Source organism: Entelurus aequoreus, linkage group LG26, assembly GCF_033978785.1.
Source record: "Entelurus aequoreus isolate RoL-2023_Sb linkage group LG26, RoL_Eaeq_v1.1, whole genome shotgun sequence".
Classification (NCBI taxonomy): domain Eukaryota; kingdom Metazoa; phylum Chordata; class Actinopteri; order Syngnathiformes; family Syngnathidae; genus Entelurus; species Entelurus aequoreus.
The window spans coordinates 15466144-15481020 of record NC_084756.1 but is presented as its reverse complement, the minus strand read 5'-3'; positions in this window follow the sequence as shown (position 1 = coordinate 15481020).

The window sequence follows — 14877 nt, the reverse complement described above, 5'->3', positions numbered from 1 at the left end:
TAAATGATTTTTGACTTAGCTTTTTGCGGTATATTCTTAAAAAACAACAGAGTGCTCCTGTTGTTTGGACAATCTTTTATTGGTATTTTTGTAGTGCTACAAAAAGATTAAAGATTAAGATTAAAGTACCAATGATTGTCACAAAGTAGCAGATGGCTCCAGTTATATAGATGATCTTTGACCAGTGTTTTGCAGTATCACGTAGGATATTTCACTGAGCTTTTTACAGTATGTTCCAAAAAACAGCAGAGGGCTCCTGTCATATAGACAATCTTTGACTAGCGTTTTTGTAGTACGTTCCAAAAAAAAAAACCCAGCAAAGCGTTCCTGTCATATGAAGCCGTGGTTCTCAAACTTTTTTCACCAAGTACCACCTCAGAAAACAAGTAACTCTCCAAGTGCCACCATAATGACCAACATTAAAATACAGTAGCATAGTAGGGTTGGGTATTCATTAAAAACAAGGCAGAGGTTTTATTTAACAAGTATATTGAATATTTTTGACCACTGTAACATTACACACACTTTGAACTGTAAGACTGTGTTTGAGTATAGCAAAATAAAACAACATTAAGGGATTCTTTGGTGTACCATCAGATCAGGGGTCAGCAACCCGCGGCTCCTGAGCCGCATGCGGTTCTTTAGAGCCACCCTAGTGGCTAAATGGAGCATTTTTAAAAAAGGATTGAAAATGGAAAAAGATGGGGGGGAAATACAAACAAACGCAAAAGTTTGTTTACATGTAAAGTCTTCCTCCTCATTTTGTCCACCAAATGTTTTATACTGTGCATGAATGAACAAAGGTGCGCTTTGTTAATGTCATTGACTTGCTAATCAGGCATATTTGGTCAGGGCATGACTGCAAGCTAATCAATGCTAACATGCTATTTAGGCTAGCTGTATGTACATATTGCATCATTATAGCCCATTTGTAGGTATATTTGAGCTCATTTACTATCCTTTACTTTTATCCTCTTTGTATATAATTTAGTTTTGCATGTCTCATGACACATCATCTCTATGTAATATTGGCTGCAATTTATATAGTTGTTTGTGTGCCATGTTTTTCCAGACCACAGCAAACATTACCCAGCTTGCCAAAGATTGTAATAGAGCTATTAAAAGAAGACAGCCTGCCATTTTCTTTAACTTGGACACACACATCTATACCTTTGGCCATTAAAAGCCACTAATTTACAGGATTTATCTCAACTTCTGAGTAGCATGTCATTTATTAATGGTTTCTAATGTTGTAAAAATGTGTAGAATAAATATTACATTTCAACATTTCTGTCAACGAAGATTTGCTTCAGCCTGCGACACATAAGTCATTTTTAATAGTAGGTTTTTGTAGCTAATATAGACACTTACATCATGTGTTGCCTTGGTCCAATAAGGCTCTTTAAAAATTTTGGGTTGCCGACCCCTGCACTAGATGTAGTGGTGCACGTATCACAGTTTGAGAATCACTGATATAGAGGATCTTTGATAAGAGTTTTGCCGATGCGTGTTTGGTAGCATGCTCCGTACGCCCAGTCGAAAATGAGCAGGGGTGAAATGAGGACATGTCCTACTGTCCTTGTCTCCATGTGGACTCTGTGGCGCAGCCGAGGTCACTTTACTGATTGAGAGTTGACGATGCAAAGAGGCCTCAGATAACACTTGTCTAAACACCGTATTAATAGGAAGCGCGCACGCTTAGGAAGCGCGCACGCTTGTAAAGCGCGTCTTTGTGGTTCCTCTTGAACTGCTGAGGTCCGCAACAATTCTACTTCCTTCCTGTTGCCACGGTAACAGCCTGTTATCAGCTGGATCAGGCGGCGAGAATCTTTTTTATTTTTATCTCCACTTTGCCATCGCTCTGCTTCATATGGGAGAGGGAGGCATTGAGCATCTCGCAGCTGGAGGAGGAAGATACTTGTGTCTTCTAGGAAAAGTGATGATCATTTAGGACAAACAAAAAAAAGAAAGGAGTAAAAGAAAAATGGTAGAAGACGATAAATAAAAGCAGCAATCCCATTAAGGCACAAACGATTTGATTGTTTTCGCTGCTTTTTAATATCAATATTTAATGTTCATCTCACTATATATAATACAAAACCCAAAACCAGTTGTGTAATTCGTAAATAAAAACAGAATACAATGATTTGCAAATTCTTTTCAACTTATATTCAATTGAATAGACTGCAAATACAAGATATTTAATGTTCCAACTGAAAAACTTAATAATTTTTTGCAAATAATCATTAACTTAGAATTTTTTGACAGCAACACATTGCAAAAAAGTTGTCACAGGGGCATTTTTACCACTGTGTTGCATGGCCTTTCCTTTTAACAACACTCAGTAAACGTTTGGGAACTGAGGAGGCCGATTTTTTAAGCTTTTCAGGTGGAATTCTTTCCCATTCTTGTTTAATGTACAGCTTAAGTTGTTCAACAGTCCGGGGTCTCAGTTGTTGTATTTTAGGCTTCATAATGTGCCACACATTTTTAATGGGGGACAGGTTTGGACTACAGGCAGGCCAGTCTAGTACCCGCAATCTTTCACTACGAAGCCTTGCTGTTGTAACACGTGTAGAATGTGGCTTGGCATTGTCTTGCTGAAATAAGCAGGGGCGTCCATGAAAAAGACATTGCTTGGATGGCAACATACGTTGCTCCAAAACCTGTATGTACCTTTTAGCATTAATGGTGCCTTCACAGATGTGTAAGTTACCCATGCCTTGGGCACTAATACACCCCCATACCATCACAGATGCTGGCTTTTGAACTTTGCGCCTATAACAACCCGGACGGTTCTTTTCCTCTTTGGTCCGGAGGACACGACGTCCACAGTTTACAAAAACAATTTGAAATGTGGACTCGTCAGACCACAGAACACTTTTCCACTTTGCATCAGTCCATCTTAGATGAGCTCAGGCCCAGCAAAGCCGGCGGCATTTCTGGGTGTTGTTGCTAAATTTATTTCGCTTTGCATAGTAGAGTTTTAACTTGTACTTACGGTACTGCAGTTACTGATTTTCTGAAGTGTTCCTGAGCCTATGTGGTGATATCCTTTACACACTGATGTCGCTTTTTGATGCAGTACCGCCTGAGGGATCGAAAGTACGTAATATCATCACTTACGTGCAGTGATTTCTACAGATTCTCTGAAACTTTTGATAATATTCCAGACCGTAGATGGTGAAATCACTAAATTCCTTGCAATAGCTGGTTGAGAAATGTTGTTCTTAAACAATTTGCTCACGTATTTTATTCACAAAGTGGTGACCCTCGCCCCATTCTTGTTTGTGAATGACTGAGCATTTCATGGAAGCTGCTTTTATACCCAATCATGGCACCCACCTGTTCCCAATTAGCCTGTTCACCTGTGGGATGTTCCAAATAAGTGTTTGATGAGCATTCCTCAACTTTCTCAGTCTTGTTTGCCACTTGTGCCAGCTTTTTTGAAACATGTTGCAGGCATCAAATTCCAATTGAGCTAATATTTGCAAAAAATAAAGTTTTCCAGTTCAAAAGTTAAGTATCTTGTCTTTGCAGTCTATTCAATTGAATAAAAGTTGAAAAGGATTTGCAAATCATTGTATTCTGTTTTTATTTACCATTTACACAACGTGCCAACTTCACTGGTTGTGGGTTTTGTACATCTAACGTCACTATTTGTTATTTATTTATTATTTTAGAATTGTATTATTTATGGAGTAAATTGTGTACAAACTGAGAACAGGAAGTGAATTAAGCTGTTAGCAATTGCTATGAAATGGAAGAGGGTATGAATAAATAAACTGTGCTTCTTCCTCCTCTTTTTTGAGAAACTGGAAATTGATATGTCATGTTGTAACCATAAACCAAGCTGACTTCAACTCCAACTTGATGCAAACACTTTTTTCTTGTTTTGTAGTTTTTGGCAAAAAAACAAACTTTGTGGCGCCAAAAAAAATAATATATATATTTTTTAAAAACACCACAAAGTGCCAAAGAAAGCAAAACATGGCCTTTTGAGACTGGCCGAGACACAGCAATATTTTGCAAAAATTACAAACCATTTGAATTACATAAAGTGAAACAATCCACCAAACAACAAAATAAGCCAAAGAATAAGCAAAACTTGAAAAGGCAATTTTATTTAAATTTTTTACCAGATTTTGGTGCAACATTTAAGTATTTGACCTGACTTGAATACAATAGGAAATACTGGAAAGGAGATCATTGTATTTACTGGAGGTGCACAAAAATTGTATTCACATCCAAATTGTGATTTTTATTCATTCCAATTCTAAATCGATTCATAATTTTCAAAAATGTATAACATTTTAAATTTTTTTTTTGAAAGACTACATTTTTAAAATCAACCTTTATAGGCCATCTCCATGCAACCATAAGGAGCTGTTCCAACCTGTAACCTGTTTTGAAAAAAGTTGTATTACAATTATTATACCAAATAATCGGTTTAAATCGAGAATCGTGTTGAATGGAATCGTCACCCCAGGAATCTGGATCGGATCGAATCGTTAATTTCCCAAAGATTCACACTCCTAATATTCACCATGAAGACAATATTTTATTTTTACGTGGCCTGAAGGCCAATAATGGCAAAAACACCAAAAAGAAGAATACACTTTTTACAAACACTTATTTTAAGGCCAAATGTTCCAATAGTTTTGTCCATAAAATAAAAGATTACACTCTAATAAATATACAGTAATGCGGTCCACTTCATTATTAGGCACACTTGCACATATTGTAGTAGTAGTAGTAACAATGTGTATTTATTTAGCAGTATTTATGTAATAAGGTGTTTATTATTTGCTTCTTAAGCTCATTGCAAGCGTTTGCCCAGGCAGGAAGTCAGGATGGAGTCCAATGCAACAAAGACGACTTTGGCCTGTCAGATAGCGTACCGGACGGAGGTTAGATAAGCGGCAACTGTTGAGTGTGTTTGCTCATAAAGGACGGGCTCAAAGTCAAACAGTCACATGTTGCTTTACACCCATCAAACACACTTCCTGTGACATCGTAAAAAGTCACATTTGGTTTGGCGGTGACGCTGGCAGGTGTGGACGTGTGCACACATTGACCAACAGTCTTTCCGGCGACACTTTGAATCATACTTTTTATGACTGCAAGACATGATCTAAGTCATGATGAGATGTGTCATATACACACTGTTCCACTAAAACACTGACTGGAACTTAACTCATTTGCACTGACACCCTGTCACATTAATATTATTATTAATCACATTATTTTTAATCTAATGTCTAATTGAATTCTTCATATCCATTCATCTATGTCTAACGCATGTCCGCATTGGGGTCATGGGTCAGATAGAACTATTCCAGATTACATTTAAATTCACTTAAAAAAAATGTTTAAAAAATGTTATAATAAATTTTTAAATACAATTTTTATTCAGATAAAATCTGAAATACATTTTGTAAAAATGTAATTCATTTTTAAATTTACTTTTTAAAATAAATTTGTTAATGTATTTATAAACCCTCATTTATTGCTGTTACTTGGTTCCAGGCCTGACGGCGATAAATACATTTCAGCTGTAAAAATTATCAATTAAAAATAAATAAAATAATATTTTACTAGGTAAAGCATACAAAAACGTTTTATGACCTTCTAAATAAGTTTTTTTTTTTACATTATGAGATATCCAGACATGAAATAACACATTTTAGTCACCATTACACTTCTATTACATTTTTTATGAAAAATTATGCAATCTTTAATACATTTTTTAAATACTTAATTGAATCAGTCCATCAAACAATCAATCAAAATGTATCTATATGGTGCTCATTCAAAAGTGTCCGAAAGGGCTTGACAAACTCACAACAAGGGTTAAGGTTAGGAAAAACTCAAAAGACCCAGCTGGGGAAAAAGAAGAAACTTTTAGAAGGGTAATCGGCTGCAATTAATGTCGATTTTTGTTTTTATATATTTCTAAATGAATTTTGTTTATTTTCTAATAAGGAATACTCAAGTCCAATTTTTTTATTACATTTTATTTAAAAATGGTCTAATTTTAATCTTAATTCTAATCTCAGGTTTTTTTCATTATTGTATTCAAAAGAAAATCACATTCTTAGTTAATTTAATTGTATTGACCATAAAAATACACCGACTTTGGACAAATGAACACAATTTTGAGTATAGAGGGATGCATTTTTTTATGTTTTGCTTATTTGTTTCTCTGGCGCAATTGAATCCAGAGGAAGAAGTTATGTTAAATCAGAGGGCTGACATTTAAACTATAGGGAACTAGAAATGTATTGTTGTAGTTTGTTCCTCGCATTGTGCTTGTTTACCTAATGTGGTGGCCAGCGAGTTTTATTGTGCACCAGTTTATAAACAATATGGTTTAAGTTTATTGTGAACATGCATGCAATTGCAACATGATACATCACAATTAAAATGGATGGACGGATGGATGTTTCAACATGTTCGAAAAGGAGTAGGAAGAAGCAGAGCTCATTTAGTCCTACCCTTTTCCATTTCATAGCCGTTGCTAACACTTTTGTTCACTTCCTGATCCCAATTTGTTCACAATTTAATCCATAGTTAACATTTAAAAAAAAATCAAATAAAGAATACATAGTCAAGTAAGTTGTATTATATATCTTATAGTGAAATGAATACGATTATCAACGACTTGTCCAGGGTGTACCCCGCCTACCGCCTGAATGCAGCTGGGATAGGCTCCAGCGACACCCCGCAACCCCGAAAGGGACAAGCGGTAGAAAATGGATGGATGGATGGATAAATTCAAAATGTACAGTTTCGTAAACTAAATCATATTAGTACATTGTTTGATTTCTTTACTTAATCCATTCCATAATTTAATTCCGCATACTGATATATTTTAAGTGATTTAAGTGTTGTACGTGCATACAAATGTTTTAAGTCCAGGAAACCCACAATGTGTCTACTTGGCCACATTTGGACAAATGTATGCGTCTGGATAAAACATTCATTTGAGTTGTTTACCATGTAAGCCCAAATCAAAACTGTTCTCGAGTTGCCAAGCCGGGCATATTTCGCATGAGAAATGCTGCCAAAAATGTATGCCGAAGTGAGGAAGGTCATAGCCGCACAATTAAGTCAACTCACTTACTTGGCGCTGACCAGTCCATTACATCGTCAACTGGGAATTAAAAAGTGCATGCAAATATTTTTTTTTATCGGAGTTTGATATATTTTGTATTATTTGCACAGCTATGTTATCTATTTTACGTAGAAAGAATATGTTTCTATTTTATTTATGTTATGTAATTATGTGCTACTTAAACAGTTTATTTTCTGTGCTGTTAATACTAGGGGTGTAACGGTACACAAAAATTTCGGATCGGTACGTACCTTGGTTTAGAGGTCACGATTTGGTTAATTTTCGGTACAGTAAGAAAACAACAAAATATACATTTTTGGGTTATTTATTTACCAAATATGCAAAATCATCCACCAAAAATATTTTTCTTAGTGGAATATTTGATGTGAAGTAATCGGAACCTTGGATAGGTCAATAATTCATAATAACATTGATTTTGATTCAATATTAGGTTTTGAGCAATGACAGTTTGAAAGAAAAAAAAAAACAGCTTTGTTTTATTAGTCAACATTGGAAGTTTTTCTAAATTACATTTAACGTTTAAGCTTTTTTATTTCACTTTTGTTGTTTTTGTTTATTTTAATAGTATTTTTAGAATGTGCCGTGGGCCTTTAAAACATTAGCTGTGGGCCGCAAATGGCCTCCGGGGCACACTTTTGACACCCCTGCTATAGATAATAAAAAATTAAATCTGATAAATCTATGGATAAAAAGCAGAGCCTGGCGTCGCATGCGCGTTTATCATAACTCTCTCGCTCTCTCTGTCTCTGCCCCTCCCTCACCAATTCTGCTGCGCGCACAATTTGTTTTGTTTTTAACCCCTTCTTAACCCTGAACGTACATTGAAACAACATGCAACCCTAACTCAAAATGCCGGACATTTGAGGCATTTAAGAAACTCCGCCCTGACAGCTCCGCAAAAGAGGACATGTACGGTGAAAAGAGGACGTATGGTCAGTCTATCATAGCCTGTTAGCTGCTAGCATGCCGTGTGTTGTGCCTCGGTGTGCATTGTTTACACAACGTGCGTTACGCTACTTACTATGTCCGTGTGGAAACTCGTTAGGTACACCTCCGAACCGAACCGGAACCCCAGTACCGAAACGGTTCAATACAAATACACGTACCGTTACACCCCTAGTTAATACCCATCTGGACTAACTGGGTTAATAAAAGTGTCACTGACTGTTTACAGTACAGTTGTCATTCACTTCAATTTCACTGAATATCGCTCAAAAATGAATATCTTTATATGTATACTTTCACCGGAAAATATATCGAGGTATACTTTTTCGTCCATATCGCCCACTCCGAAAGGTTCCTGAAGACTTAAATCTACCTGGGTAGTTTTTGGTGAAAACACAGGGGGAACTTTATTTTCCCGGGAATGTTCCTGCGAGGGCAGCACGGTGGAAGAGGGGTTAGTGCGTCTGCCTCACAATACGAAGGTGCTGAGTAGTCTGGGGTTCAATACAGGGCTCGGGATCTTTCTGTGTGGAGTTTGCATGTTCTCCCCGTGAATGCGTGGGTTCCCTCCGGGTACTCCGGCTTCCTCCCACCTCCAAAGACATGCACCTGGGGATAGGTTGATTGGCAACACTAAATTGGCCCTAGTGTGTGAATGTTGTCTGTCTATCTGTGTTGGCCCTGCGATGAGGTGGCGACTTGTCCAGGGTGTAGCCCGCCTTCCGCCCGATTGTAGCTGAGATAGGCTCCAGCGCCCCTGGCGACCCCGAAGGGAATAAGCGGTAGAAAATGGATGGATGGATGTTCCTGCGATGGAAAAGGGCCTAATAACTCAGATATGGTAACACGAGCGGGCAGTAGAGAATATGGAGTGATTTTTGTCCAATACATATTTTGCTTTATTTATCAGTGATGTATTTCTTGCCACCTTATGTTGTGTATTTTTACATGAGATGTCCAGTTCATTGTATCAATAGGACACAAATATCCAGAGGGTAAGTAATGTGTGGTAAAACATGTGTTCTATTCTCATACTGAAAAAACAGCCATTAGAAGGTCCTCAAAGCAGCATTAAGGCGACACTGAGAGAGGCCATTAGCACTATCCCCGGTGTCATGATAATAAAGCAGCGGACAAGAGTGCAGCTTAATGCATCTTGGATGCTTTCATGCACATTAGGTCACTTTTGTAGTACTCCTCCACAGAGGTGGGTAGTAACGCGCTACATTTACTCCGTTACATTTACTTAAGTAACCTTTTGGATAAATTGTACTTTTCAGAATAGTTTTAATGCAACATTCTTTTACTTGAGTATATTTGAGTAGAAGAAACGCTACTTTTGCTCTGTTACATTGAGTTTCAGTACATTTACTTATATCACAATTATTTATAATATATCGATTAATACTTGCAAAAACTTATTATTTTGTCAGCAAGCCTTCTTTCAGTCGGCATTGTCACATGACTCTGTTTCACCAATTCAACTTAGCGACCTTTGAAACCATCCCAACAATCAAAGAAGCACAAAATACATCGAGAGTCAGGTAAACTGTTGAATTACCAAAAATGTATCTCTTTTTTTTTTTTTTTTTAGTTCTGTCCAGCTTCTCAGGCAAATCATATAGTTGATGTAGATGTCCATATCGGCTGTACAAATGTACTTTACAAAAGAGAAGTGTGGAATACTTCTCTTTTTGCTTTATTTGTATTTCACTTTATTAAATGGATTTATATTATTATTTGGTGCAGCCGGGCCGGAGCAGGAGGGGATAGAAAGAGAAAAAAAGGAAGACAGAGGGGTAAATTGTGGGGACAAGAGCGGGATAAGACAGAGAGACGACAACAATAACAACAGCAGCAAACACAACTATAACAATAACAATAAAAACAACTATAGAACACCATCAGCAAATATGTTATGTACAAATATGATGGTAAAAGTGATAGCAAAGAAGTAGTTAGTGAAAGAAATAATAACCAAGAATTTCTCAACTATTTTAAGGTCCCTGTGACTCCCAAACAATTTGCCTTTGTATTTGATGCCATTCCATCAGGTGTTGTTATGTTGTACAGGGCTTACTCATTTTCTCTTTCTGCTGCAAAAATGGTGAATGATCCACTTGACACTCCCGTGGGGAAACTTTGTTTTAATCAGAAAAATAACTGAAAAATCTGCCGCTTATTCCAAAATGATTGAGTGTCTGTCTCCTGGGTAATTGTGCTCTGGAGTATTGATTGATTGATTGAAACTTTTATTAGTAGATCGCAAAGGAAGAGAATACATTATATGAAACAGTACAGTTTACACAGTAAAGTACATATTCCGTACTAGAGATGTCCGACAATGGCTTTTTTGCTGATATCCGATATTGTCCAACTCTTGAATTACCGATTCCGATATCAAGCGATACCGATATATACAGTCGTGGAATTAACACATTATTATGCCTAATTTTGTTGTGATGCCCCGCTGGATGCATTAAACAATGTAACAAGGTTTTCCAAAATAAATCAACTCAAGTTATGGGAAAAAAATGCCAACATGGCACTGCCATATTTATTATTGAAGTCACAAAGTGCATTATTTTTTTTAACATGCCTCAAAACAGCAGCTTGGAATTTGGGACATGCTCCAGGAGGTTGAGGTGGGCGGGGTTGGGGGTTGGGGGTGGGGGGGCAGCGAAGAGTTAGTGCTGCAAGGGGTTCTGGGTATTTGTTCTGTTGTGTTTATGTTGTGTTACGGTGCGGATGTTCTCCCGAAATGTGTTTGTCATTCTTGTTTGGTGTGGGTTCACACTGTGGCGCATGTTCGTAACAGTGTTTAAGTTGTTTATACGTCCAGCCTCAGTGTGACCTGTATGGCTGTTGACCAAGTATGCCATTCATTCACTTGTGTGTGAAAAGCCGTAGATATTATGTGACTGGGCCGGCACGCAAAGGCAGTGCCTTTAAGGTTTATTGGTGCTCTGTACTTCTCCCTACGTCCATGTACACGGCGGCGTTTTAAAAAGTCATAAATTTTACTTTTTGAAACCGATACCGATAATTTTGAAACCGATACCGATCATTTCCGATATTACATTTTAAAGCATTTATCGGCCGATAATATCGGCCGATAATATCGGACTGCCGATAGGTGTGGTGAGATTATCCTCCGCATTTAACCCATCATCCTCACCCCGGTGAGGGGAGCAGTGAGCAGCAGTCAAAGAGATTTCTTTCAAAATCATTCATGGTTATTACCCTGTAAAGACTGTGATGGGTAGATACAAGAAGGACATTGATGTTGCCTGCATCTTATGTAACATGCATCCAGAGACTGTTTACCACCTGTTTTGGACTTGTGAAAGCACTCGATCACTACGGCAGGGCATCTGTCGCTTCATTCTGGACAATATTCATGCCAAATTTGTGCTTATTCTTAAATATATGCTATTTGGATTTACACAGTATGAGAAAACATTTGAAAAGGAATTTTACCTTTGCGACCTCGTTATACTATTGGCTAAGTTTTATAATCTTAAATGTACGTTTCTCAATACCCGACCTGCTTTTTGTACCTTTAAAAAAGAATGATAAATTTACTTTAAAACTCTTTCTACCTCTAACAACCAAAAAGCTATGAAAACTATGATGCTGTGCTCCAAATTTGGATTATTATGTGTGAGCCTATTAACCTGACTTTCACCAGATCCTCGTAGTTCGCTGAGCTCCACACAAGGATGTGGGACTTCTCGATAGGAGATGTATTTCAGAAGGCGGGGCCTTGTAAAAAAATGTGATTGGATAAACCACTTGACGGTTATCTTGAATGACGTGCTACTTCAACAACTCACATCCAAATCAACCCGTGACGCTGATGAGAGCGACGCTGGGAGGATTTCGTTCTTGTTTCTTCCTCCCAGCTGCATGCCTGTTACCCCCAATAATCCAGCCTCACGGATCTGATCCTCTACCAGCGCAATCAGCGGGGAGACAATTATAACGACTGGGTTCTGCACTCATCCCATTTACTTCACCACCAGTGGAGCGATTTGGTAAATCAAGCTCTTGCCAAAACATCCTTGCCACCAATAAATGCCTTCAAAACCGTTCTCTGTTCATCTTTTAAAGAATTAATATTCGATACATTCGACAAAACAGTTGCAATAGCAGAATCAATGTCAGCACACGACTCCTCGCTGCGTGGAATCAAACAGTCGCTTCGGTGCTACATCACATCTATGAAATCCCGCCCGGCGATCCTGATCGGTTCATTCTTTTTTGCTACCTTGAAGGAGTTTGCATTGCCCTCGATCCCAGATCCTTGTGTGGAGCTCAGCGAACTACAAGGGTCTGGCGAGAGTCAGGTTTTGAGCCTATGGCTTTACACATATATATATATTTTGCATTCTTATTTAGTTGCTTTATTGAGTTTACAACACCCTGGCGCTGTTTTGTACTGTTTCTGTACTTGTTTTGATTACTGGGGTAATTTGTATTTGATTTCTCAATGTGTATTTTACTTCTGTTTTAAATGTTATTTTTTAGTCTGTCCTTTGCCTCTTATTTCTTTGTGGTGTACAGCCCGTTGTTCTTCAACTGTGGTTGTTTTTAAAGGGCTTTATAAATAAAGTTGGTATGGTATGGTACTAGTATTTCTTTAATTGTATGTAAATGTCGAATATTGTAAATAAAGGTTTTGAAAATTTAAAAAAAAATTAAAAAAGCACAAAATACAGCTGCAGGAAGCTGAACTAGGTTAGAATTTTTTAAGTATTTAAAAAAATATGATACAATAGAAACAAATCTTGTTGTATCAGAATGTTCCCAAAGAAGACACTTTAATCACGTGACAAGACACCAGCTGTTTGAGACAACTGCTGAGCAGAAACCTCCTTTAACAGTTGACTAAAAAAAACGGTCTTTTTGTATGTTTCTGATTATCATAATACCCACCAGTTTCAGTTTAAAAACAATAAAACCTTACCAACAACACTAAAATGCAGTGGAGAGTTGTACTTATCTGTTAGGTCTGTAGCTTGAACGTTGGCTTAATTGCGTGTAGCATTTTCTTCTTCTATTTCATTCTGACATCGCTAAACAAGGTGAACTGACCACAATCGCCCCCTAGTGTACAAGAGACACACTGCATATGGCCAGCACTCACATGAGGGATTAGAGCAGGGGTCACCAACCTTTTTGAAACCAAGAGCTACTTCTTGGGTACTGATTAATGCGAAGGACTACCAGTTTGATACACACTTAAATAAATTGCCAGAAATAGCCAATTTTCTCAATTTACCTTTATCTCTATGTTATTATTAATAATTAATTATATTTACACTTAATTGAACGGTTTAAAAGAGGAGAAAACACGAAAAAAATGACATTTAAATTTTGAAACATAGCTTATCTTCAATTTCGACTCTTTAAAATTCAAAATTCAACCGAAAAAAAGAAGAGAAAAACTAGATAATTCGAATCTTTTTGAAAAAATTAAAAAAATAATTTATGGAACATCATTAGTAATTTTTCCTGATTATGTTTTAAATAGGTTAAAATCCAATCTACACTTTGTTAGAATATATAACAAATTGGACCAAGCTATATTTCTAACAAAGACAAATCATTACTTCTTCTAGATTTTCCAGAACAAAAATTTTAAAAGAAATTCAAAAGACTTTGAAATAAGATTTAAATTTGATTCTACAGATTTTCTAGATTTGCCAGAATATTTTTTTTGAATTTTAATCATAATAAGTTTGAAGAAATATTTCACAAATATTCTTTGTCGAAAAAACAGAAGCTAAAATAAAGAATTAAATTAAAATGTATTTATTATTCTTTACAATAAAAAAAAATAAATGTACTTGAACATTGATTTAAATTGTCAGGAAAGAAGAGGAAGGAATTTAAAAGGTAAAAAGGTATATGTGTTAAAAAATCCTAAAATCATTTTTAAGGTTGTATTTTTTCTCTAAAATTGTCTTTCTGAAAGTTATAAGAAGCAATGTAAAAAAAATTATGAATTTATTTAAACAAGTGAAGACCAAGTCTTTAAAATATTTTCTTGGATTTTCAAATTCTATTTGAGTTTTGTCTTTCTTAGAATTAAAAATGTCGGGCAAAGCGAGACCAGCTTGCTAGTAAATAAATAAAATTAAAAAAATAGAGGCAGCTCACTGGTAAGTGCTGCTATTTGAGCTATTTTTAGAACAGGCCAGCGGGCGACTCATCTGGTCCTTACGGGCTACCTGGTGCCCGCGGGCACCGCGTTGGTGACCCCTGGATTAGAGCATGGAAACTGTAGCTGTGATTGTGAATATAGACAAAACTGAATTATTTGACAAATCCGACTCATTTAGTGCATGAAAATGTACCGACTGTAAATAGTGACATGCAACAGACAAGGCAGAACAAATATTCAATGATTACTTACAAATTAGTAAAAAATTGAATGTTTACTAATTTGTGTCAGTAGAAATATTCACATTTCAGCCAACAAGAATTCCTCTTCTAAACATTTTGCAGTAAATTGTATATGATTTTTATATTTTACACACATACACACACACACACACACACACACACACACACACACACACACACACACACACACACACACACACACACACACACACACACACACACACACACACACACACACACTTTATAGAGATATAAAGATTTGTATTCACAGCATTAATAATATGTACAAACTATGCAAATATAAAATAAATATATAAATATTTTAAAAAAAATGTTTTGTTTGTAATTGGTTTTTAATCTTCATTATTTACTTCGAGCTATTA